The 24,319-nt window shown below is 43.6% G+C and overlaps 1 protein-coding gene and 1 long non-coding RNA gene across 8 annotated transcripts in view; one reads left to right on the top strand and one right to left on the bottom strand.

The window, feature by feature from the left end:
• LOC115646061 (poly(rC)-binding protein 3-like) overlaps positions 1-24,319 on the bottom strand; it is a 519,652-nt gene that overhangs the window by 314,674 nt on the left and 180,659 nt on the right. The window lies entirely within an intron of this gene.
• Positions 17,019-22,707, top strand: LOC115646064. The gene is made up of 3 exons (XR_003998921.1): positions 17,019-17,097; positions 17,634-17,639; positions 22,698-22,707. It is a non-coding gene; the product is annotated as an uncharacterized LOC115646064 (long non-coding RNA).

Raw genomic sequence — 24,319 nt, 5'->3', positions numbered from 1 at the left:
AGGAGCAAAATTTCTCAGCTCCCAAAACACACAGAGGGCAGAGGGAAGAGTAGGGCTCCCCAAGATCCCAGCACAAACACTGAAGTAGCAAATAAAGGCTTGCCATAAAACCCACCCATAGCAAAATAAATAAATAAATAAATAAATAAATAAAATATGCAAGCAGCAAGCAGGGACAGGATTTGCATCGTGATGCCAGGCACGGATTTGCCTCATGATGCCACATGACACTGCCCCATGACATTGGGTGTGGTTTGAGGCAAAAAATGCTGCAGGGCATACTCCAAGGGAAAAAAGAAAGCAGACACCAGAGACAAGCAGAATGACCATGGGCCGTGACTGTAAGAAAACGCCTGCACAGCACCACAAAAATACGCCCAAAGTTGCTTATAATAAGCTGACAGCCCCTCCTCAACTTTCTCTACTACCCCTCACATTTTCCAAACCCTCTCACCTTCTCCACTGCCCCTTATCTGAACTCTACTCCCTCCTCCTTATCTGAGCCTCCCAATCTCTCTTCCCTCCTCTACTACCTATTCCCATCTATCTCCCTCTCCATGATGCTCCCATTTTTCGTTGCAGACCCAAACGCCTTTTTCTCCTACTTTTGTACACCAATCACCCCGCCCCTCCTAGTCAGCACCTGCATGTCACTTATTTTCTTTTCAAAAATATTTTACTACTTTATAAATATTCTGCTGTACTCCGATTACATTTCTTAAAACAACCCAAAACAAACCACAAAAACAAACAACAAAAAGCCCAACAAATCAACCAACCAAGGCAAGCAAAAATTAAAAAAAACAACTCAAACCAACCAAAGACAGATTTTTCCCAGATGTTTATAGTTCATTCTCAGATTTCTAGCCATGGTGGGTTTCAAATGTCCAAGTTGCTAGAACGTGTGAACTTAATGAAATGCTGGGCTTTTTTCTTTGTTTTGCTTTTTCTGGGGGCTGTATCTCAGGAACCTCTTGTTCAAATGACCCTACATTTGGAACAATATTCCTACCCCGTACTCCCACAAGCCATAGCAAATTTCAGAACAATCTGTGTAAGCACAAAGATGTTAGCACACTAAGCAGAGTCATCCTTTTAACAAGAAGGACTTCCCAACCTTATCTACAGCAGAGCTGGCACACCACTGCATGAAATTAGATATGGGAGGGGCTCTACACCTCCATCTGCTGTATAGCAGTCTCAGAGTGTTGCTAAGTGGCCTATTCATCTTAATGAGATGTTTTCAGCTGAAACAGAAAACCCCTTGGATATGAAAACAGCCTGAGACCCTCCCCCAGAGCTTGGGCTACAGCTCAAGCCCAAACATCTAAACTGCAATTAAAAAGCCCCTTAGACTGAGCCAAGTCAGCTGATCCAGGCCAGCTGCGTATATTTAAGTGTAGATATTCTCAGAGAAAAGTACAACTGTAAGGGACCTCGAGAGATCATCTAGTCCAGTCTTGCACTGAGGCAGGACAAAGTATCGCTAGATCATCCCTGGTAGATATTTGTCTAACCTCTTCTTAAACACCTCTAATGACAGAGACTCCTCAATGTCTTTTTCAATGTTATTTGAAAAAAAGAAGCAACTGTTTTTCAAACCTCAACAGAGGTTGAGGTAACCCTTCAGCATTCAAGACCCTGGTGTGATGATCTTCACTGTGAGCAAAAAAACCCCAACCAAACAAAACCAACATACACGTTGTCAGAATATGTCAACTTTCAGAAAAGCGGTTTTATTCTGGAGGCTGTATCTTGGGAACTTTTCAGTCATATGGCCCCAAATTCAGACCACTGACTGCACCCCGATGAGGCAAATTTCAAGGCAATCCAATTAACTAGTTGGATTTCAGAGTGTTTAGAACAGTGGAGATTTAAACAGAAAGCTGGTCTTAACCTTAAGTACAGCAGAAATGTCGCTCTGCTATAATATAGAGGGGAGGTGTTAGCCAGGCATTCTCCATGAAGGCCTCTTGAATTTTGAACTCACTTCCTCCCTCAGTCTGTTAGAACCATAGTAAATTAACCTTCTGATCATAGGCGCTGACTCCGGAGGTACTCCTGCCCTGTGGGGAAGAGGTGGAGTGGGGGCAGGGCCTGAGGTGGAGTGGGGGTGGGAAGAGGCAGGGTTGGGTGGGATCTGAGGGAAGGGGTGGAATAGGAATAGGGCCTGGGGCTGAGCGGGGGTTGAGCATCCTCAGGGCAAGGAGGAAGCTGGCACCTGTCCTTCTGATCATGCTGCAAGAGCAGCCTATTCACCAAGGCATTATTCAGAACCTTCAAACTGTGAGAAACTCTGCTTTGTTTACAAAAATAAGTTTCATAGTCAACTCACCAGGGGTGGCTCTAGACATTTCACTGCCCCGAGCACTGCGGCATGCTGCGGAGGGCACTCTGCCGGTCGCCAGTCCCATGGCTCCAGTGGACCTCCCACAGGAGGACCTCCCGCAGGACTGGCAGAGCGCTTCCCCCGGCATGCTGCCCCAAGCACGCGCTTGGCGTGCTGGGGCCTGGAGCCGCCCCTGCAACTCATTCTTTGATATGCAAGAGAAACATCGTCCTGAATTTGAGGTCCCGACTATTAGGATTTCTGGAGTGGACAAATCTAAAAAGGAACATGGTTTTAACAGAAATCCAGCTAAGCTAGGTACTTGCTGTGCCATTAGTGATACTTTCCCCTGAATCTAGTAAGCATCTCCGTGCTATTGCACCTACAGTTAACAGCAGAATGTCTAGAATGGGAGAATGGATTAAAACAGGTTTTCTGTGCTTACTAGATACATTCAGGCTTTTACAAAGTTCACTGTGGCTGAAATATGCAGTTTTAGGAGCTTTTCTGCCTCAAGATGTTATTTAAATAAATAATCATTTTTACTCCTAGACACATTAGCAGATGCATAACTGACCTAATAAATAAATAATGGATGAAAAATTGTTTCAATCTCTGGAGGAAATACACAGGTCAAATACCATAACTTTGTACTGCGATAGTCCTTTTTTCTAGGATAACCCTATGAATTTTCTATAGTTTGGATATACGTGAATGCTAAGGAAGACTTTATTTAGTCTGTTTATGACAGAAAAAAACGCTGTGTTAAAACTGACTAGTATGTCTTTGACAGAGCTGCCAAGTATCATTCCTCTTACATGATACTTATACATTTGGCAGCAATGACATCCAGTCCTGCAGCCTTACAGAAATTCCCCCATTCCTTTCCGGGGTCATTGTGGCCCAAAGACTGATGGCAAGATACTGCCCTTCTTTCTCCAGCCCAATGCTCACTCACACAAGCAGCCAGCAGCAGGGAAGACATGGTGCCAGAGGTTGACTGCCTCCACAGCAGGGAAGTGAGGTGCTGAATGAAGGGATAGGAGCTGAAAGAGGGTAGAGGTAGAATGGGGGAGGATAATTTGCCATCATGGTCAGATTGCCCCACTCTCCTCCATTTGTAGCGACTCCAAGACTTCCAATTCCCAATAAGTCTTAGCAACCCCCTTAGGCTACTCCAAGCACTCTCTTCCTGACCACCACCAAATCTCAGGTTCTCTTCCTCCCCCAAACAGCACTCTAAGAAGCATAGCTGCTGGAATTAGGAGTATAGAGGGTGCTGCCACACCTCCTGGTTTGAAGTGGTTTCCATCATACAGGGTTTACCATTTGGTTCAATGGCTCTCAGTATCCCCAGGATACAAATGATTCCAGCGCCCCCACTAGGAAGCTTCAGTCCCTCCCCAGATCCATCCCTTCCAACCACTCCCTCCTTCTCAGACTTCCTCCAAACCCTGTCTCAGCCAGCTCCTGGCCAAACCCCTGCCGCCAGTTCTGAGAGGCACAAGGGAGAAGCATCTGCCTTTTCTCACATCTGCTTCATTGCTCAGAGGAAACCTGATGGGGAATCAATTATTATTCTCACTGAGGAGAAATGCTACACACAGTGCAAAAATAATGGCGGCTGCGCCATGATCTTTGAGGCAGTCCATCCAAATTGACTGAGTCACTGAGGGAAGGTAGGCCTTATCTACAGGGGAGACACTCCAAAGTTTGTGGTGTGAACGCTCACTTGACATGATCTTAAAAAGTAAGATGAATACACAAAAATAACCAAACCAAACCCCCCCCACAGAAAAATGTGTGTCTTTATTCCCTGAAATCGAGGAAAAATGAGTCACACTCATGAATACAGATTGTTTAATGAAGTTCTTTCATCCATTCCCTCTGTGACCAGAATCACTTACCCTGTATCATTCTGCAGAACTCTCTGAACACCAAACTCAAATTCACCAAGTTCAAATTCCCATCAAACATCTCTTGGGGAGAGAAAAATCTCTCTCTACCAAGAATAACCTCCCATTTATTTTAGTTCTTACTACGTGCATCTGGCCACACAAAGACTTAATTTGACTGACACAGATTTTCAATAAATGTCAAACATCTAAATGTTTAAATGTGCTGTTTTCTAGTTTCAAACCATTTTAGCTATAAAATAAAAAGTTTATTTACAAGGGAAGATTTTATTTTATTTTATAAACTTTATAACACGGTGCCATGGCCCACTATGTGATATGTTGGGTAGGTTGCCTAGCAACTGCAACCCATGCCCTCTTTCCAGTGTTAAGGCCTGATCCTTCAAAAATTTATAGACATGGGTAACCATACTCATGTGAGTCATCTTGTTGAAGTGAATGAGAGCAAGGCCTTTAATTTTCCTGTTAATCTATAGCAATGCACAAAGTATTTCCCACAGGTGTATCAGATAAACAAACCATTTGGGAGCAATTTCATTATAAAGCAACAGGTTTTTTTGTATAGTGCTGTTAAAACTCACTTGAACATACTCAACAAAAATCTCATGTTGATGTAGAAATAATGCACTATGTTGTTGCCTAACAATGCAATTTTGACCACTTTCCACTTTAGCTGAAGTTAGAAAAAAATACCATGATAACAAAATTGCTATTTATACATGCACGCTCACGCACACACACACACACACACACACACACACACACACACACACACACACACACACACACACACACACACACACAGTTTATAATATGTCTAATCTACTACATTAGATTCTTCTTAATCTCATGATCTTTAAACAAAAACAAACCAGAACAGTTGTCAGAGTTAATTGCTTACAAGGACACTGCCACAGCTGACATTCCCATAGATTAATCTACCTTAAAAATATTCTTTTAGCTTTTCCCTAGATGAAATGTATATATTCCCAACCCAAGGACTGCAACATATTTATCTTCTGTGCTCGGCAAAGCAGTGGAAAGAACTCAGGATATTGGGTTTCTTCCTGCTTATGGGCACATACAGTACACCCTTGCTATAACAACCTTCGTAATATGGCTATAACAAACCTAGTCCCTGGATCCCAACTACAGCACTGTAAAAAAAGGATATTGCACATGCATGCACACTGTTTATCCAGTGTCATATGTTCGTGCTCAGCAACTGAAATTGAAGTGTCATGAAAGTCACATTGTGCCACTACAACAAAAGTATCACAAAAGTATGAGCCATGCCTCTGAAGTGAAAAATCAATTTCTGTTGCAACAAAGGTAGAAATTATTTATCTTTTCAAAAAAAGAGCAATGCAGGCAGATCTCTGTCGTGAGTATGGGCCGACAAAAGCAAGAACTTAAAAAAAGCAGAGAAAAATCTCTGAGCATTTGTCCGTAAAGTTAACACTGATGAAGGACTGTCATGAAAGAAATTAAGAAAATCTGATGATGATGATGCACTACATGAAGTGGTCTTGTGGTTCCAGCAGCGCAGAAGCAATGGTAATTCTGTATCGATACCGATCTTTTGCAAAAAAGCGAACATCTTGGCAAACCAAATTAATCCTGAAAAAACGTTCAAAGTATCTGACAGATGGCTGTGGCGATTTAAAAAAAAAGGCATGGCATGGCATTCGGGAACTAAAAATGACAAGGCTGTAGAGAGCTTTCTCCCAAAGTTAAGCAACTTTTGTTAGAAGGAGGTTATACACTGGAGCTGAAATACAATGTCGATGAAATAGGATTGTTTTGGAAATGCGTGCCTTATAGGACATTTGTCCAGAGAGCGGCTACAGTGAAGGGATACAAAGTGCCAAATGAAAGGGTGATGTTTCTCTTCTGTACAAATGCAAATGGAAGTCACAAAATTACCCTGCCTTGCATTGGAAAGTCACAACAGCCACAATGCTTCATCACATTAATATGAAGTCACTTCCAGTGAGTTACAAGAATACAAGAAAAGCCTGGATGATGGGGGAAAATTTTAAATGGTGTTTTTTTGAGGATTTTGTCCCTACTGTTAAGAAACATCAACGCTGAGGCTGAGCACATTAAGATGGAAGAGCCCTGTTACTCCTGAACAACTGCCCAGCGCAACCTAGACCAGTTAGTGAAATCTGACCGAAAAATTAAAGTTGTCTACTTACCTAAAAATATGTCAAAAATCCAGCCGATGGGTGGTAAGATAATTGCAGCATTTAAGAATCAGTACAGAAAAAGGCTACCGAGGGAAATCCTAGTCACAAGGAATACAGGCTGTGACTTTTCTGACATCCTTCACCCTGAAAGATATGACATATCTTTCAGCTGATGCATGGTCTGGTAATCATTCAGGAAAAGTCAAAAATATTTGGAACAAGACATTAGGACCTTCCCTGTCAACTGTCAATCAAGATGCAGAAGTGCTCCAACTGGAAGATGAAGACCATGAGCAACTTCTGTCAGATTTCCAGATGCTTCATTTGCTGGATGGGATCCTGAAGCTGTAGTGAATGACTGGCTTCATGTGGATGATGAAGTGTGCAGTGATCACTATGCTGACAGATGAAGACATCGTTGACAAAGTGCTGGGGAAGTCAGATGCCCAGGAAATGAATTTGATGAGGCAGATGAATCATCCCACTTGCATCTGAGACAGTAAATGGGTTAGAAACTGCTATTGCATAGATGGAAACACAGGATGTTGAGGCAATAAAAATCCTGCAGCTCTGTTAAATGGTGATGTTGGCTTGCACAGCTTCCATGCACCCAGTGCAGCAAAGAAAATATTGATTAATTTTTTTAGAATGGAGATTTGTGGGTTTTTTGTACTGTCTTCTTTGAGGAATTAATGCTGAATTCTTGAGGCATGTCACAAATAGTTAATTAATCAGTTTAGCTAATGCCTTTATCCAAAGTGACTTTATTAACTTAATCCAGCAGTTTGTCATTCATTTTGTTTGTTCTTTCACTATAACTAATCCCTGGCTATCAGAAACAAAAGGCTTGGATCCCAATAGGATCGTGATAGTGAGAGTGTACTATATTACAAGACAGGTTTCAGAGTAGCAGCTGTGTTAGTCTGTATCTGCAAAAAGAACAGGAGTACTTGCGGCACCTTAGAGACTAACAAATTTATTTGAGCATAAGCTTTTTAGTGGGCTGCAACTCACTTCTTTGGATTAAAAGACTCCCTCTGAGAAGAACAGGATATTGGAATATTTCAATACCGTTGCCAGTTTACAAGGGCAGTGGGAAAATAAAAGCAGAGATGATGTATGGTCCATGTGCTTAGCTGCAAACCAGGACAAAATTAGTTGATCTAATTTGAGGCCTATGAACCTTGATAACATGCTATTAATATTACTACAGAGTACACTGTGGTGAAGGTGCTCTTTTGGTTAAGTGGTTCACTATGTGGAAGTGCCAAATATATAGGTTGTTGGTTTTTAGGATCTAAATTATGAATCTTTTCAATCAGAATGAAGAGGCAGACTATGCTAAAGAGGAAATTTTCCCTTTTCTTATGGCATAAAACCGCACTTTTCCAGCCTGGTTTGAGACTGAAAAAGGCTTAGCTATGCCATTTAGTTCCCTCCCTTCTTTTGTATACCTTAAGAGGCTATCCACACCTGTAAGAAAAAATTCAGTCTTTGCATCTATAGGGGGTATCCTGCAAGATGTTAAGATTATTTCACCATCCAATCTTACTAATTCTCTTTTCGTCCCACTAGGATAATTTGTGCCTCAGAATCTAGGCCAACTCCATGCTTAGGACAATTTGGATAGAAAAATAATTAGCAAAAATTAAAGATACAATACAAGATGATAGTCTGGCCTCCTTCAATTACATGAGTAACATATCAGTTACTGCTATGTTACAAGTTCCTTCTTTCAGTGTCTATGCTCAAGGATTCATGCAAAGATAGGAGACAATTTGTCTGTTTCAATTCTCTCACCTCTAGAAGAACATGTTCAGAAATATGGAAAGAAATGTCACTTTGTAGGAATTATTAAAGGTGGCTTAATGCTTTGCATGATCGTCTCAATCTCAGTCTTAAAATAAAATGGGAAAAAACCCTCAGCCTTAGTATCACAACAGAAACCTGAGAGGATATTTGGCTTAATGTGAAAGATACTTCCAGTTCTTTATCCTTGCGATTCTTCCAGAACAAGACATTAAACAGGCATTACAGGACTCCAGAACATTTAAGGTTAGACTAGCAACGCACAGCGGATGTTGGAGATGCAAAACAGCCACATGTCAACCTTTCACACATTCCCTATCCCTGTCAAAAATGCATGTGTTCTGGAACACTACATTCAGTGCTCTCTCAAAAACCTTTAACACTAAGAAATGGATGGCAGTAACTATTTTAGAGTTCATAAGTGTTATTTTGAGAAAATGGAAATCTGCAATTCTTCCCTCATACACAGTCTGGCTTAGTGTGCTCTCTACTATTGCCTTAATGGGAAAAATGACGGTCTAATAGAAATGCTTGGAAACGGTATAGAGGATGTCTAGTCACACAGGAAACTAGTGAATACTTTTGCAGTTTAGTATATATTAATTCCTGATACTCATAGGTTATGTTCTCACTTATTTATCTATTTAGTCATTTTAATAATTGAGGTCCTTCTTGACCTGTGTGTGCTCAGGGTTTCGGATTGTTTTCGTCCTCCCACCCCCAGGTTTTGCTAATAACGAACACTGAATGTTATTTATATGCTATTTCCACCTTGTGCATGTAGTCGTATATGTTTTATTTAGTTGTGTTTATAAAAACAATAAATATAAAGTTTAAAAACATCTCACTTTTGTTTGTTTAGTCACTCATAGTCAACCTCTGTAGATTATAAAATCATCTAGAGGGCTGAAGTCCTCATTCTAAATAACACAAATCACTGACAAAAAAGTAAAGATGTATAGTTGCCTCTCCTATTTGTTCAATATTCCCCATGGTTCATTTTTTAAATTTAACTTCATATCTGCTTTCAACAGGTTTATTTCTTAGACTCTCATGCAATATATTCGTACTACTTCTGTTGCTTCCCAGGAGCAGTATTTCCTAGTCCTTCTGAAATAATGTTATTTAAGGATAAATCAGACATTTTTCCTTATGTTTATGTAACACTATTAATAGTCACCTGATGGTGCTACTGCAAATATTTTCTGTAGTTCTTTTATTTTATTCCGGATCTGTCACCCATACAATTCAATGGCAAAACATCTGCTTCCAGAGTGCTGCCATGAATGTACAGGTATTAGAAATCCATATTGTCAGCTGTGATTCATTTCTTTTTAGATGTTGAGCATATTACTAGTAATCTCTATTCTGCCTTAGTGTCTCCAACTAACATTTTTTTCTTAGGTGCATCTGTTCTAGAGATGCCAAGAAATAAAGCATTAGACTTTACCTGCCAAAATATTACATGGTGTCAGAAGTAGGCTAAGAAAGTACAAATAGGCTAGAATTATAAAGTTTGCTGGAATCTAGCTGCCCATAATGAGTTGGGAAAATATTACTTTTCCTGAAGCATGGAAGAAATTCAAACATTGTATGGAGCTCTTTTTCAAGGGTCCTCTGAAATCCAGAGCTGTGGAGGAAGAATGCAGTTATGTGCTGATTTGGGCTGCAGAGAATGGTGGCTGCATTTATAATACACAAATAAGTCAGATGAATGAACAAAAAGAGCAAAGGGCACATTGCCTTAGGTTTGACAAATGTCACCTCCCAAAAGCTAATCCAGTGTTTGCGTGCAATAAATTCTTGTACAGAATGCCAGGCATAAGTGAACACAAAGAAGAGCGTACGATAGAGTGCTGGATAAGGACTTTACATTTACTGACATGGATTAAATTAATTGGGACAAGTTAGTGTTCGTAAATAAAAGTCAATGAAGAACTTAGAAATAAAGGAAGCTGAACTTGATTTAAATAAAGTATCACAAGTACAGCTGAAATGGCACAATGGCTTAAGCCTATGTCTGCAGAGGAGTACACGTACAAAATAACTTAGTCTCAATGTACCTTCAGGCAACCACAAAAAACAAAACAAAAAATCTGATGTGCTCAGGCAGATGGGCTACAAAGCTGGAAAACAAAGAGAGCGCCTGTGGCAAATGGAGAACACCCAAAGCAGAGGGATGTTTAGCAAAAGGACAGATGTGCCACAAGTGTAAAAAATAAAAGAGCTGCTGCTATGCAGCACAGATGATGCTATTAGAGATGACTGATAAAAGAAACTCTATGGACAATTTGGTACATTTCAGAAGTGATTTTTTTTCTTCTATTTTTCTTACATATTTTAATTTTCACCATGTCATTTTCAAAATGAGGAAGATTGCTTTATGTAAATACATTAGTGAGTCAAAACGGTCTATGCAGCAAACAAAAACCAGCCAAGGATTATAACTAGGACCTTACCAAATTCATGCCCATGAAAAATGTGTCACAGACCATGAAAACTGGTCTTTTGTTTACTATTACCGTATACCAGTGGTTCCCAAACTTTAACAACCTGTGAACCCTTTTCACTAAGATGTCAAGTCTCACAAACCCCCTCCTACAAATAAATATTTCCAGAGTTATTCTCTTTTACCTGATTATAAATTATAAAAGCAGTGATCTTGGAAATACAAAATTTGTTTTTATGACATGTGTATTACAAACTATTTATTAATAATAATTTATCATTACAGTATTTTTATTACATTATGAAAATGGCAACACTCTTCTGAGATCTCACTTTCATAGCTTGTATCACTTTGAATAAGCCTGTTATAAGACAAGGCTCCTAGGTTTCATCAAGGAGTATCAGATGTGAAACAGCATGAAGATATTTAAGAAGCCAACTCAAAGAGATCCTTCCACATGAGCATTCAGGTCTTTAGCAGTCCAGGCAAACAATGCACGTTACAACAAAGCTTAAACTTGTTCCTCATAATAACTTCAAAAACAATAATAGCTGCCTATTTAATTTTAAAAACAGCAAAAAATATCAACCTCCCCTTCCATTTCTTATAAAGAGTCTTGAAATTTAAATCTCCTCAGTGTGATAGATATGCTTGTTTTGATCTGCTTAGTCCTTGGAAGTCCAAGGGCTCTGGGCTGCTGGGCTGCTAAATTACCCAGGGTCCCTAGGGACAGCTCTGTCCACCATTAGGGATTTCCCCTGAGAACCCCTTGTAACATTTCACAACCCCAGTTTGGGAACCACTGCCCTATACTATACAAATTTCACAGGGGAGACTAGCATTGCTCAAACTTGGGGTCCCAACTCAAAACAGAATTGTGGGCGGTCAGAAGGCTTTTGAAGGGGGTTTACAGTATTGCCACCTTTACTTCTGCATTGCCTTCAGAGCTAAGCAGTTGGAAAGCAATGGATGCTGAATGGACACACAGCACTGAAGGCAGCATTGCAGCCAGCAGCACAGAAGTAAAGATGGAATATCATACCATGACACCCTTATTTCTGTGCTGATGCTGGTAGCAGCACTGCCTTCAGAGCTAGGATCCCGGATAGCAGCTGCAGAGCTTTCTGCAGCTGGGGGAGATTCCAGGAGGTGGGTTTGACCCGCCTCCTGGAGTGGCTCTTGCAGGGTAAGAGGAAGTCCCATCCCTCACCAGCCCGCCGAGGATCAGCGTATGGTAGGAGTCCTCAGTCAGGGCGTCCCCAGCCCTGCCCCTCCCCAGTTCTGGGCCAAGTGCCCTGGTGCCTGGGTGTTAAAGTGATCTTAGGCTGGCTGAGGAAGTGGGGGGTGTGACCACGGAAAATTACTCTGCCACCCATGGCATCCTGGGCAGTTGCTCACGTTGCCCACTCATAAGGTCGCTGTGCCTCTCCAAAAGTGAGGACCACTCCATACTATGCCACCCACACTTGTGTGCTGCTGTTGGCAGTGATGCTGCCTTCAGAGCTGGGTGCCTCCTCATCCAAGGCTTTTGCTTTCAGGGTTAAGTCCACTCTTTGCCACCTCCAGCCCCATCAAAGTATCCAGGAGTCTCTTGGCTGTGGAGGTGGGGTCACCACTGAGGATGGCATCCAGCTCCTTATAGAAGCGGCAGGTCTTCAGTACAGCACCAGAGTGACAGACTCCCTTGCCTTCTGGTATGCTTGCCTCAGCTCCTTTATCTTCATGTGGCAATGATGCATGTCCCATTTGTAGCCCTTATTTAACGTGCTACGAGAAACCTGACAGCAGGCATAGGCGCCGACTCTGTGGGTGCTCCAGGGCTCCACTTTTTGGAGACCATTTACAGCAACATAAGAAAGAATACTGTCTACATCGACACTTTGTAGATATAACTTTGCCACAAAAACCTCTATGCCTCTCATTGAGGTGATGTTATTTTGTCAGTAAAACAGGAGAGTTAAATCGGCAGGAGGAGCCTAGTAGTGTGTACATCTCCACTCTTTTGTTGATGAAAGCTAACTTTTGTCAACAAAACTCTGTAGTGCAGACAAGGCCTAATTCAGTGTAGATAAGGCTTTTATTACTCATAAGCACAGCAGTTTATTACACTTCATGAAAGGAGGTCACTCCCTTGCTCAAATGTATTTACCATGTCTGTATAGTATTGTAGCCATGTTTAAAAAACAAACAACTGTCATTTGAACATCTATTATTTTATTGACAGAATTTTTCATAATGAAACCTTCAAATCTACCATACAGCAAATGGCTATGAATTTTAATGTTCATACCACTCTGCTGGCACAATGAACCTTCTCTGACTATGCACTAGGCCAGAATCCTCTGTGTTGCATGAACCATATTACTATGTGGGCCGAGCTCCACTATTTATCAGCCCCCGTTTCTACCCTGGCTCTGACAAGCTGGAATGGTAATATTCATTCTGCCTGCCCTGCCATCACAATCGAATTTGTAACCTAACTGCTCAGCTGTCAGCTTCACTGCAGGCCACGTTTTATTTTAATAAAAACTCAGGGAGTGAGACAGACTCTTTATGAAGTACACCAAAGGCTTTGAGCTTGGCTAAGTGAATCCATTAAGTCTTTATTATTAACTCATCTTAAAGTTCTATTTAAATATCAAGTGTTAGTGATCCGATGAGACGCTTACAGTAAATTTAATTGACTGTCTTTTTTCTTTTTCGGGGCCAAACACACTGAAATGCATTAGCATTCCACTACTGGAGATGTGCTTTCCTCATTAGACTCAATACACAGATGTATCCACCTCCCACCATAAAAACATTCATAAGTGAAATCTAAATTAGGGAACTTGGGCAGTTTCCTTAACTTCTAGGCTTTAATAAGAATGTAACATATATTTAAACAGATGGAATATAATTGCGTAGAGCCAACTGATGGGCTTGTTAGAAAGCAAACCATATAGCTCTTTTTTGCTAAAAAATTTTTGAGCAATCAGGATACAGAAAACCAGTAGTACTGAAGACAACAACAGACCCTTCTCCTAGCAACTGGACATTTGAGTCCATCACTCACACATCCTCGGAAATTCAAACAAACTCAATCACTTGCATTTCTCAAGGGGAAATCTTTGGGGGTGGGGAGGGGGAAAACTGACTGGACTGTAGATTCAAAAGATATGGCTTCCTCAGTAAACTAGAGGAATGAAAAATCAGTTTTACATTTCTAGTAATTTTTTCATATAAAATTAACCTACTATATATATAGTTAACTAGATTTACAGGAGACTACTAGAATTAGATTCCAAAAATAATGACATTATCATTTATGAGTTGATGAGCACATCCAAGCTTTTACTAATAGAACTTCCAGTTACCAAATCAAACTTCTATTTTGTTCTGTCTCTGCAATTTGATGTCATTCCATGCAATGCTGCACCATAAGAAAGTACAATTATTTTTTTTAAAAAATGACTTTGACAAGCCCTGAACTTAATAGAAAAACATAATTCAGGTTTTATGGTACTGAACATTCAGAGTTCATTATCATCATTGTAACTGTTACTGTGACACAGTTAGAAGACAAAAAGTAAACTATGGTATAAAGATACCTTGAGACAATGTCTGCTCTGTTTTGCATTCTATTCAGACCCACTGACATGAAGGGTTTGGGGAGGGGTAAAGTTTAGGCACTTTAAAAAAATGCCTTTGTACAATGAGAATTACTGTTCGACTCCTACTTCAATTCTGTATAGTGGTTTGTGTGAAATCCTAACCCCAATGAAGTCAGTGGGTGTTTTGGTATTGATTTCAATGGGCCAGGATTTCACCCTCTGTTTTCTGTTGGTAGGTAAGACATATATATTAGCTGTATAATTATACTAATCTTCTAATAGAAACTTTTTTTTAAAAGTGAGTTTTGTGTATTTTTCAAAAGGCAAAATAACTTGTCTACACTGACCATGTAATTTCCAGCTCAGCTAGCAATACAGGCACTAGCTCTCACTGAGTTCTCCTAAAAACAGAAGTGCAGCCCCAGCAACCCTGGCTAGTTGCCCCTTATATGATCTAGTCTGAGGCTTGGCATGTACTTGGGGTGGCCAGCCCATCCCATCACTTGTGCTACCATGGCTATACTTCTATTTTTAAGCACAGTAGCTCTGATTGAACTAGCGTGGGCTTATCCACTTGAGCTGGAAATTACACCTCCAGATCCAGTGCAGCCCTTACTTCTGCGAGCAGTCCCCCCCCCCCCGTCCCAAATGTATTTAATTTTGAACAAGGAGTGCACTTATATTTGATGCAATCATTTGTTTTCTTTAAGTGCATTTAGGAAAAGATGCTTCCTTTCAATTTTTTAGTTCAGCTACCCACCTGACCAATATACTTGTGATTTTATTCACATATAAACTTGAAAAATCCTCTTCTCTCTCTCTCTCTCTCACACACACACACACACACACACACACACACACACACACACACACACTCTTTAAGTTTAAAACTATTTTATTTGCTTTTGCCTTTCTTTACAATAAGAACTGAAATATGTTCCAAACTTCTCCAGGGAAAAGTTGATTACCAGTAGGTCTGTTTTCTATGTCCTACACTGCCCCTTGCTGGAGCCTCTCATAAGTGTTAGAATGTTCTTTCTAATGGAAAATACTAATTAGAACTTATATCAGTTTCTTCACTTCAGTTTCTTCACTTCAGCAATTCAATCACAAGATCATTATAAGACTGGGGAATCATATTTTACCAGTGGGCTAATCAACAGTTCATTATCTCACACACTGACTCTCTTTCTTACCAAAACACTAATCATTCACATTTGGGAAGGTTTTTATTGTAACTAAATTTGCTAAGTGTTTGAATTTTTCCTGATTACTAGTTTTTATTGTTAAAAGGAAGGAAACATTAAAATTACAGCTTCAGAAATATGAGTACATTTTTCTTTAATGTGAAAGTAAAGATAGCTGTAGGTTCTTCTAGACATTATATTATGACTAAGATGTACAGTGAATTAGTGAACGTGTTCTTTATATAGAAATAGGAAAAAAGGGGGAAAATGCTCACCTACATCTTTCACTTTTGAAACTACTGCAGCATTTCCTGTCATACTTCAAAACTGTATGGAGAGAAAATGGTGCTGAGTAATCATTATCTGCTGCTTTTCAGTGTGTTACTGGGACAAATTAATTTATTTTCAAAGTCAGTGTAGTTTGACAAAATGAATGCATATGAGAATCTGCGATCACAACTCAGTATTTTTAAATATTCTCATTTCTGCCATATTCTGGTTTTCTTAAATCTGCCATGAATTATGCTCTTCAATCCTAAAAGGAGAAATCATTTTGATTAAGTATCAAAAGATGTCCTGCACAGTGATATATGCAGGATATTGAAATATGGATGTTAGGTGTCTAATCTGAAAATTGCATTCAGGCAAATCTCACCACAATCTACCTGCTAAACACTTTGACACAAACTACTTGTGATATACCATTTCTATTTATACTTGTATTTAGTCATGCTGGTATGATTAGTTGGATGGTATGTGTGTGTTAGAGCAGTGTTTCAAAATTCGGGTCCTGGATCAAGGCATGTAAGGCACTGAGTTGCTCTGGTCAGCACCGCCGACTGGTATATTAAAAGTCCCCTCGGCGGTGCTGCCCAGCTAAGACAGGCTACTGCCTATCTGTTCTGACACTGCGCTGTGCCCTGGAAGCAGCCAGCAGCAGGTCAGGCTTCTAGGCAGGGGGCCACAGGACTCCATGCGCTGCCCTCACCCCAAGCACCGACTTTGCACTCCCATTGGACGGTTTCCAGCCAATGGGAGCTGGGGGGGCAGTGCCTGCAGACGAGAGCCATGCAAAGCCACTTGTGCGCCTCTGCCTAGGAGCCAGACCTGCTGCTGGCCGCTTCCAGGACGCAGCCTGGTCCGCCATGCCAGGACAGGCGGAAAGCCTGCTTCTGCACCCTGGCTGTGCTGCTGACCAGGAGCCGTCGAAGGTAAGGCCGTGCTCCAACCCTGTGCCCAATTCCCCTGCCCAAGCCCTGAGCCCACCCCAAACCTGGGACCCCTTCTTGCACCTGAAACTCCTCCTCATCCCCGGCCCCACCCCAGAGCCTGCACCCCCAGCCCCACCCTGTAGTCTGCACCGCCATACCCCAACTCTCTGCCCCAGTCCTGAACCCCTCTTACGCCCCTCATCCCCAGCTCTGTTGGGTCATGGGCATTAACAATTTTCTTCAATTGAGTCCCCAGAAAAAAAAGTTTGAAAACCACTGTGTTAGAGGAGTGGGTCTCAACCCTTCCAGACTTCAGGAGTCTGATTTGTACATACCCTCAAGTGTCACCTCACTTAAAGACTACTTGCTTACAAAATCAGACATAAAAATACAAAAGTGTCACAGCACACTGTTAAAAATGAGAACATAAGCAATCTTTCATTAACATATAATTATAAAATAAATGGATTGGAATACAAATACTGTACTTACATTTCAGTGTATCATATATAGAACAGTATAAACAAGTCATTGTCCGTATGAAATTTTAGTTTGTACTGACTTCGCTAGTGCATTTTATATAGCCTGTTGTAAAACTAGGCAAACATCTAAATGAGTTGATGTACTCCCTGGAAGACCTCTGAAGGCCCCCAGGGGTACATGTATCCCTACTTGAGAACCACTGTGTTAGAGTCTCTGCTTAGCTTTAGAGGGTCTGTTTACAAATCAGATTGCCTTCACCCTTTCCTTCAGATGGGAGATGAACATTCACACATAGGTGAATACTGAAAGTGGGGCCTAGGGCTAACCTTGATAGTGTTTCTATATGCAATAGACATCTTGTTTGTAAACAGATATGAAAGCACCACATACTGCACTTGATCTGCACACAGAACTACCGCTGGCATTGCTGCTTTGTAGACTGGGCAGAATATGGGTCAAAACAGATTACTGTTATTATTTGCATGACCATAGTGCCTAGGAGTCCTGGTCATAGTGCCAGGCACTGTACGAACACAGAAAAGATGGTCCCTGCCCATCTAATGAACATCTTAGATATCTGTACACTAATGCAAAAATTAGAAATATTAGTAAATAATCACAATGATGATATAATTGTCATCACAGAGAGCTGATGGGATAATTCACCTGACTAGAATATTGGTATAGAAGGGTACACCTTGTTTAGGAAGGAATAAAAAAGGGAGGAGGTGTTGCCTTGTATATCAAGGAAGAAGACGTGGATGAGGCAATTAGCAAAATCATCCAAAGCACAGGAGTTGCTAGGGATGGGGGACTTCAACTACCCAGCCGTCTTTTGGGAAAATACAGCAGGGCACAGATTATCCAAAAAGTTGTTGGAATGCAACAACTTTTTATTACAGAAGGTGGAGAGAATGACTACGGGACAGGCTGTTTTAGATTTGATTCTGACAAGTAGAGAGGAACTGATAGAGAACTGAAGGTGGAATGCAGCTTGAGTGAAAATGATCATGAAATGATGAGTTTATGATTTTTAGGAATGGTAGGAGGGAAAACAGTAGAATAAAGACAATGGATGTCAAGAAGGAAGATGTTAGCAAGCTCAGAGAATTGGTAGGTAAGAGCCCATACGAAGCAAGTCAAACAAGAGTTCTGGAGAATTGGCAGTTTTTCAAAGAGACACTATTAACGGCATAACAGCAAACAATCCCAAAACATGGGAAAGATAGGAAGTATGGTAAGAGATTACCCTGGCTTAACCAGGAGTTCAAGTACCTGAAATTTAAAAAAAAAAAAAAAAAAAGAGTAATGCAATAAGTGGAAACTATGTCAAATTATGAAGGATGAACATATATAAAAAACCCCAACACAAGAATGTAGGGGCAAAATTAGAAAGGCCAAGGCCAAAAACAAGAGTAAATTAGCTAGGGACATATAGGGTCACAAGAAAATATTTTACAAATATATTAGAAGCATGAGGAAGAGGAAGGACAGGTTAGGCCCATTACTCAATGAGGAGGGAAAGACCACAACAGAAAATGCAGCTATGACTGAAGTGTTAAATGCTTTTGTTTTGGGGGGGAAGGGATAGCTCAGTGGTTTGAGCATTGGCCTGCTAAACCAAGGGTTGTGAGTTCAGTCCTTAAGGGGGCCTTTTAGGGATTTGGGGCAAAAAGTTATCTGGGGATTAGTCCTGCTTTGAGCAGGGGGTTGGACTAGATGACCTCCTGAGGTCCCTTCCAACCCTGATATTCTATGATTCAGTTTTTACCAAAAAGGTTAGCAGTGATCAGACAACTAGCATAGCCAACATCAGTGTAAATAAGACGGTTACTCACCTTTGTAACTGTTGTTCTTCGAGATGTGTTGCTCATATCCATTCCAATTAGGTGTGTGTGCGCCGCGTGCACGTTCGTCAGAGACTTTTTACCCTAGCAACACTCAGTGGTTCGGCAGGTCGCCCCCTGGAGTGGCGCCGGTATGGCGCCTGATATATGCCCCTGCTGGCCCGCCTGCTCCTCAGTTCCTTCTTGCCGGCTACTCCGACAGTGGGGAAGGAGGGTGGGTGTGGAATGGACATGAGCAACACATCTCGAAGAACAACAGTTACAAAGGTGAGTAATCGTCTTTTCTTCTTCGAGTGCTTGCTCATATCCATTCCAATTAGGTGATTCCCAAGCCTTACCTAGGCGGTGGGGTCGGAGCGAGATGTTGCGGAATGTAAAACCGCTGCGCCGAATGCGGCATCGTCTCTAGCCTGCTGGACCAGTGCATAGTGTGATGCAAAGGTGTGTACGGAAGACAAGGTGGCCGCGCGGCAGATTTCCTGTATGGGGACATGGGCCAAAAACGCGGCAGATGAAGCTTGAGCCCGGGTAGAATGGGCGGTAAGAGGACCCGTCGGAACATGGGCCAAGTCGTAACATGCCCGAATGCAGGATGTCACCCAGGATGCGATACGCTGGGAGGAGATTGCCATGCCCCTCATGCGTTCAGCCACTGCCACAAACAATTGAGGTGAACGGCGGAAGGGTTTGGTCCTCTCTGTAGAAAGCGAGAGCCCTTCGGACATCTAAAAAATGGAGCTGTTGCTCCCATCTGGAGGAATGCGGCTTTGGGCAAAAGACTGGCAGGAAGATGTCCTGGTTAACATGAAAGGTGGAGACGACCTTAGGGAGGAACGCCGGGTGTGGTCGCAGCTGTACCTTGTCCTTATGGAATACAGTATATGGAGGGTCCACGGTCAGTGCCCGAAGCTCCGAGACTCATCTAGCCAAGGTGATAGCGACTAGGAAGGCCACTTTCCAGGACAGGTACAGCAGCGAGCATGTGGCTAAAGGTTCGAAGGGGGGCGCCATGAGCCTGGTTAAGACAAGGTTCAGGTCCCAAGTAGGGGTAGGCCGTTTGACCTGAGGATATAGTCGCTCCAAGCCCTTGAGGAATCTTGACACCATAGGGTGCGAAAAAACTGACTTGCCAGCCTCGCCTGGATGGAAGGTGGATATAGCCGCAAGATGTACCCGTAGAGAGGAGATCGCCAATCCCTGCTGCTTGAGAGACCACACGTAGTCCAGAATAGTGGGGACTACTACGGAATGTGGAGAATGGCCGTGCTGGTTGCACTAGTAGCAGAAGCGCTTCCATTTCGCGAGGTAGGTTGAACGCGTGGAAGGTTTTCTGCTGCCCAGCAACACTTGTTGTACTGTTGTGGAACAGCGCAACTCCGACTGGCTTAACCAGCCAGGAGCCATGCAGTCAGATGGAGGGACTGTAGGTCCGGATGGCGCATCCTGCCGAAATCCTGCGTGATCAGATCTGGCCAAGGAGGCAGGGGAATTGGGACTGCCAGGGACAGGTCGAGCAGCATGGTGTACCAGGGCTGCCGCGGCCAAGCCGGAGAGATCAGGATGAGGCAGGCTCTGTCTCTCTGGATCTTGATCAGGACTCGGTGGACGAGAGGAAAGGGTGGAAAAGCGTAACAAAGATGTCCCGTCCACGGGATCAGGAACGTGTCCGACAGGGAGCCCGGGGAGCGACCCTGTAGAGAGCAGAACACCTGGCATTTCCTGTTCGATCTGGAGGCGAACAGGTTGTCATAAACAGATAGCTAAGGGTTAATGTCTCTTTCACCTGAAGCACCTGACCAGAGGACCAATCAGGAAACCGGATTTTTTCAACTTTGGGTGGAGGGAATTTTGTGTCTGAGGTCTTTGTCTGTCTGCCTGCTTTCTCTGAGCTTTGGAGAAGTAGTTTCTGCTTTCTAATCTTCTGTTTCTAAGTGTAAGGACAAAGAGATCAGATAGTAAGTTATATGGTTTCTTTTCTTTGGTATTTGCATGAATATAAGTGCTGGAGTGCTTTGATTTGTATTCTTTTTGAATAAGGCTGTTTATTCATATTTCTTTTAAGCAATTAACCCTGTATTTGTCACCTTAATACAGAGAGACCATTTGTATGTATTTTTCTTTCTTTTTAAAACCTGTTAATTTCCCTGAAATTTCCCAGTAAAGAAAACTTTGAGTCTGTACTCACCAGGGAATTGGTGGGAGGAAGAAATCAGGGGGAGATCTGTGTGTGTTGGATTTGCTAGCCTGATTTTGCATTCCCTCTGGGTGAAGAGGAAAGTGCTTTTGTTTCCAGGACTGGGAACGGAGAGGGGGAGTCACTCTGTTTGGATTCACAGAGCTTGTGTCTGTGTATCTCTCCAGGAGCACCTGGAGAGGGGAAGGGAAAAAGGATTATTTCCCTTTGTTGTGAGACTCAAGGGATTTGGGTCTTGGGGTCCCCAGGGAAGGTTTTTCAGGGGGACCAGAGTGCCCCAAAACACTCTAATTTTTTGGGTGGTGGCAGCAAGTACCAGGTCCAAGCTGGTAACTAAGCTTGGAGGTTTTCATGCTAACCCCCATATTTTGGACGCTAAGGTCCAAATCTGGGACTAGAGTTATGATACAGGTCTATTCGGGAAAACCCCTACCTTCGGAAAACTGAATAAAGGATGTCCGGACGGATGGACCATTCGTGGGATAGAAAGGACCTGCTCAGGTGATCCGCGAGGGTGTTCCGTACTCCCGGGAGAAAGGAGGCCACTAGATGAATAGAGTGGGCTATACTAAAGTCTCACAGGCGTATTGTTTCCTGACACAGCGGGGAGGACCGAGTCCCGCCCTGCTTGTTGATGTAATATATGGTCGTTGTGTTGTCTGTGAACACCACAACACAATGGCCGTGTAAATGGCGTTGAAACGTTTGGCATGCCAATCGGACTGCCCGCAGCTCGCGCACATTGATGTGGAGCGTTAGCTCCTTTGGCGACCAGAGACCCTGTGTGCGCAGGGTCCCCAGGTGTGCACCCCAGCCTAGCGATGACGCGTCCGTTGTCAGGGACACGGAGGGCTGGGGGGCGTGAAATGGTAGGCCCGCACACACTTGGGAGGACGCCGTCCACCAGCTGAGGGAGCCTAGAATAGTCAGTGGAATCGTTATGATTGTGTCTATGGCGTCCCTGCCTGGCTGATAGACCAACGCGAGCCAGGTCTGCAGCGGGTGCATGTGCAGTCTTGCATGCCTCGTGACGAAGGTGCATGCGGCCATGTGACCCAGGAGAGCGAGGCAAGTTCGAGCAGATGTGGTCGGAAAGGCTTGTAGACCTTTGACCACGGAAACTATGGCTTGGAACCGGTGCAGGGGTAGACTGGTTGTCGCAAGGCTGGAGTCCAGCATTGCCCCGATGAACTCTATCCTCTGTGTAGGCACCAGAGTGGACTTGTCTGGGTTGATGGTCAAGCCTAGACTCACAAACAGCTCCCTGATGATGGCGACGTGGCCGATCACCTGAGCCTCCGAAGTGCCTCGGATAAGCCAGTCATCGAGGTAAGGGAAGACGTGAATACAACGAGGGCGCAGGGAAGCAGCAACGACCGCCATACATTTGGTGAATACCCGAGGGGCCGAGGTGAGACCAAAGGGGAGGACAGTAAATTGGTAGTGATCCTGATTTACCACAAAGCGTAGATACCTCCTGTGCGGAGGAAAAATTGCAATGTGGAAGTATGTGTCCTTCATGTCGAGAGCAGCGTACCAGTCTCCGGGATCCAGGGAAGGAATGATGGTTCCTAAGGATACCATGCGGAACTTGAACTTCTTGATGAATTTGTTCAGTCCTCGCAGGTCCAGGATGGGTCGGAGGCCCCCTTTTGACTTGGGGATTAAGAAATACCGGGAATAAAAGCCCTTGCCCCTTAACTCCTTCGGCACCTCCTCTATAGCTCCGATGAAGAGGAGCTTGCGAATCTCCTGGATGATAAGTTGCTCGTGAGAGGGGTCCCTGAGGAGGGAGGATGGGAGGGGGGTGGAGAAATAAACTCAAGACAGTATCCAAACTCCACTGTGCGCAGGACCCAACAATCTGAGGTCAGTTGGGACCACGCCTGCAGGAAGGGGTGGAGGCGATTGAGAAAATGAAGAGGATCCAGGGAGGGGATTGGTATACTGCTCTCGGGCGCACCCTCAAAAGTTTGCTTTGGGTCCCTGCGGTGGTTTGGCGGACCCAGAATTGTTACCCCCTTGAGGACCCGACTGACGTCTGCGGTTCGGGCGGCCTCGTCTCCAGGTAAAATCCTGTCTGGGTCGAGGTGGGGTGTAAGGACGCTGAGGGTATGGGCGGAATGGCCGTCTCTGAGTCTAGGGTGTGTGCATTCCCAGTGAACGCATGATAACCCGGTTATCCTTCAGACTCTGTAGCCTGGAATCTGTTTTCTAAAAGAAAAGACCCTGCCCGTTGAATGGCAGGTCTTGGATCGTATACTGCAACTCGGGCGGTAGTCCGGAAGCCTGAAGCCATGATATTCGACGCATGGCTACACCAGATGCCAGCATTCTGGCTGCCGAATCTGCGGCATCTAAGGACGCTTGCAGTGTGGTCCTGGCGACCCTCTTCCCCTCTTCCAGGAGAGCTGAAAATTCCTGGTGTGAGTCCTGGGGAATTAATTCAGTGAACTTGCCGACAGCCTCCCAGGTGTTGTGGCTGCATCGGCTCAAGAGGGCCTGCTGGTTTGCCACATGGAGCTGAAGGCCTCCCGCAGAGTAAATCTTGCGGCCCAGCAAGTCCATGCGCCTGGCTTCTCTGGATTTTGGCACAGGAGCTTGCTGGCCATGGCGCTCCCGCTCGTTGACTGATTGTACCACCAACGAGCAGGTGGCGAGGTGTACGTAGAGGTACTCATACCCCTTGGATGGCACCATATATTTTCTTTCCATTCCGCGGGCTGTGGGTGGAATGGAGGCCAGAGACTGCCATATGGTGTCCGCCTTTGCTTGGATGGATTTGATGAAGGGGAGGGCCACCCTAGTCGGCGCTTCTGCAGAAAGTATGCTGACCACCGGGTCCTCCACTTCAGGAACTTCCTCTACAGGAAGGTTTATATTTTGGGCAAAGCACCGCAGAAGGTCCTGATGTGCCCGGAGATCAATCGGCGGGGGCCCCGACGATGATGTGCCCGCTACCGCCTCATCTGGGGAAGAGGAAGAAGATAACCCAGGGAGGAGTGGTTCTTGTACGGAAGCCTCATCCTGAGGGACCTCTGTCTCTGGGACATCCTGCTGTGCCAGGGGATGTGCAAGGTCTTCCTCCGTACCCGAGGGGGGAGGCCGG

The sequence above is a fragment of the Gopherus evgoodei genome, chromosome 2 (genome assembly GCF_007399415.2).
Source record: "Gopherus evgoodei ecotype Sinaloan lineage chromosome 2, rGopEvg1_v1.p, whole genome shotgun sequence".
NCBI lineage: Eukaryota > Metazoa > Chordata > Testudines > Testudinidae > Gopherus > Gopherus evgoodei.
The sequence above is the reverse complement of the archived record's forward strand: the minus strand, read 5'-3'. Positions and strand labels throughout refer to the sequence as shown.